Source organism: Hypanus sabinus, unplaced genomic scaffold, assembly GCF_030144855.1.
Source record: "Hypanus sabinus isolate sHypSab1 unplaced genomic scaffold, sHypSab1.hap1 scaffold_1452, whole genome shotgun sequence".
Lineage (NCBI taxonomy): Eukaryota > Metazoa > Chordata > Chondrichthyes > Myliobatiformes > Dasyatidae > Hypanus > Hypanus sabinus.
The window spans coordinates 37,501-40,000 of record NW_026779526.1 but is presented as its reverse complement, the minus strand read 5'-3'; the positions used below and the strand labels follow the sequence as shown (position 1 = coordinate 40,000).

General features: G+C 54.4%; 1 protein-coding gene across 1 annotated transcript in view; it reads right to left on the bottom strand.

Annotated features, from left to right (window-relative positions):
• Positions 1-2,500, bottom strand: part of LOC132386988 (chloride channel protein-like) — a gene marked incomplete at its 5' end in the record, with an annotated part of 88,710 nt that overhangs the window by 51,614 nt on the left and 34,596 nt on the right. The window lies entirely within an intron of this gene.

The following is a 2,500-nucleotide window of genomic DNA, read 5'->3' as shown; positions in this document are numbered from 1 at the left end:
AGGGGTTCTGCCATTAACCAGAGTCCCGTCCCTCCACATTTGACCGCCACCCCCCCCCCCCCGCCCAGTGCCACACCTCACCACCGGCCGGGTTGAACTGCGTCTGCCCCTCCTCTGCCCGTCGGCATTCCGACGTGCCCCATCGGTGACCTCCTCCGCGCCCCACAACCCCGCGAGGCCCTCGCATCACCCGCAGACCCAGCGCTTCCCTGCTCCGCCGCCTGCCCTCCGCGATGTTGCTGCAGGCCAGAGAGCCCTTCGGCCCATCCAGCCTGGCCTGTCCCGCTCCTGGTTTCCTGCGGGAGCTCTGTGCACTCCCCCCCCCCCCCATGACGGCGAGGGCTCGGTGCGGGAGCCCGGGGTCGAACGGCGCGTGCTGTGACGGAGAGCGCTCGGTGAACGTGCTCCTTTACACACGCTGCCCCGTCGTCGGGCTGGGTGTGGGCGCGATTTCTTCCCTGGTGCGTTCCCGTGATGGTCTGGTGCGCTGGGTTTGGCTTTCGGGAACCCTCCTGCCACGCGGTCTCGCGGATCACAAGGATTTGAGGTCTGAGTGTGAGGTGGTTCATTTTGGTCGGTCAAATGCGATGGCAGAATATAGTTTTAATAGATAGATAGATACTTTATTCATCCCCAAGGGGAAATTCAACATTTTTCCAGTGTTCCATACACTTATTGTAGCAAAACTAATTACATACAGTATTTAACTCAGTATAAATATAAAATGCATCTAAAATCACCCTCCCAAAAAGCATTAATAAATAGCTTTTAAAAATGGTCAGACTCTTGTCAGTGTGGAGGATCAGAGGGATCCTGGGGTCCGAGTCCATAGGACGCTCAAAGCAGCTGCGCAGGTTGACTCTGTGGTTAAGAAGGCGGACGGTGTGTTGGTCTTCATCGATCGTGGGATTGAGTTTAGGAGCCGAGAGGTAATGTTACAGCTCTATAGGACCCTGGTCAGACCCCACTTGGAGTACTGTGCTCAGTTCTGGTCGCCTCACTACAGGAAGGACGTGGAAACCATAGAAAGGGTGCGGAGGAGATTTACAAGGATGTTGCCTGGATTGAGTTTAGGAGCCGAGAGGTAATGTTACAGCTCTATAGGACCCTGGTCAGACCCCACTTGGAGTACTGTGCTCAGTTCTGGTCGCCTCACTACAGGAAGGACGTGGAAACCATAGAAAGGGTGCGGAGGAGATTTACAAGGATGTTGCCTGGATTGAGTTTAGGAGCCGAGAGGTAATGTTACAGCTCTATAGGACCCTGGTCAGACCCCACTTGGAGTACTGTGCTCAGTTCTGGTCGCCTCACTACAGGAAGGACGTGGAAGCCATAGAAAGGGTGCGGAGGAGATTTACAAGGATGTTGCCTGGATTGAGTTCAGGAGCCGAGGGGTAATGTTACAGCTCTATAGGACCCTGGTCAGACCCCACCTGGAGTACTGTGCTCAGTTCTGGTCGCCTCGGAGCCTTTTCCCAGATGGCAGGAGGGAGAAGAGTTTGTATGAGGGGCGCGTGGGGTCCTTCATAATGCTGTTTGCTTTGTGGATGCAGCGAGTCGTGTAAATGTCTGTAATAGGTAGATAGATCGGGGCTGGCTGGAGTACGATGGGGGCTACAATTGTGTTTTTGGCAGTAAACATTGGCCTTTTTCTTCTCAGTATTACCGCTAACTTCTCCAAGTTTGATTTTTGACACACATCTAATAAACACCCTTGCACAGTAGAGCTAAGTGAGTTATTCTTTCGAACACGGACACAGAAGAGTTCAGCCCAGGAACCGGCCATTCGGCCCACAATGCTGTGCCATCCCAGCTGAAAATCAAATCTGAAACACCCGAACTCTGATCCCACCCCTACCTACACCCTGTCCACACCCCTCCATCTTCCTCACATCCCTGTGCCCCTCCAAACGTCTCTCAAAAGCCTCCAATGTGTTTGCCTCCCCCACCACCCCAGGCAGAGCGTTTCCAGACACCCACCACTCTCTGGGTAAAAAAAACTTACCCCTCACATCCCCCCACCGCACCTTCAATACCTGCCCCCCCCCCCCCCCAGTGTTAGAGATTTCAACCCCCGGGGAACAGATACTCTCTGCCCGCTCTGTCTGTGCCTCCCACAATCTTGTAAACCTCTCTCCGATCTCCCCTCGGCCTCCGTCGCTCCGGAGGAAACAGCCCAAGTTTACCCGGCCTCCCGTGAGAGCACGGGCCCTCCGAACCGGGCAGGATCCCGGTGACCCTCTTCTGCCCCCTCCCCGAAGCCCCGACACCCTTCCTGCAGTGGGGCAGCCAGGACTGTGTGCGATTCTCCAGACAGAGCTCCGCCAGGGTTTTATAAATCTGAATGCTCTCGAAAAATCTCCACTGGTTTCCCTAATCTCTGGAGCAACCATAATTTTTTCTTCAGTAAACACCGATCCTATGGTCTCAAAAAAAATATCAATGAAAAGAGCCACTGATCTGCGGTTTGAGGCATAGGCGGCCCTGCTAATCCGTAAAG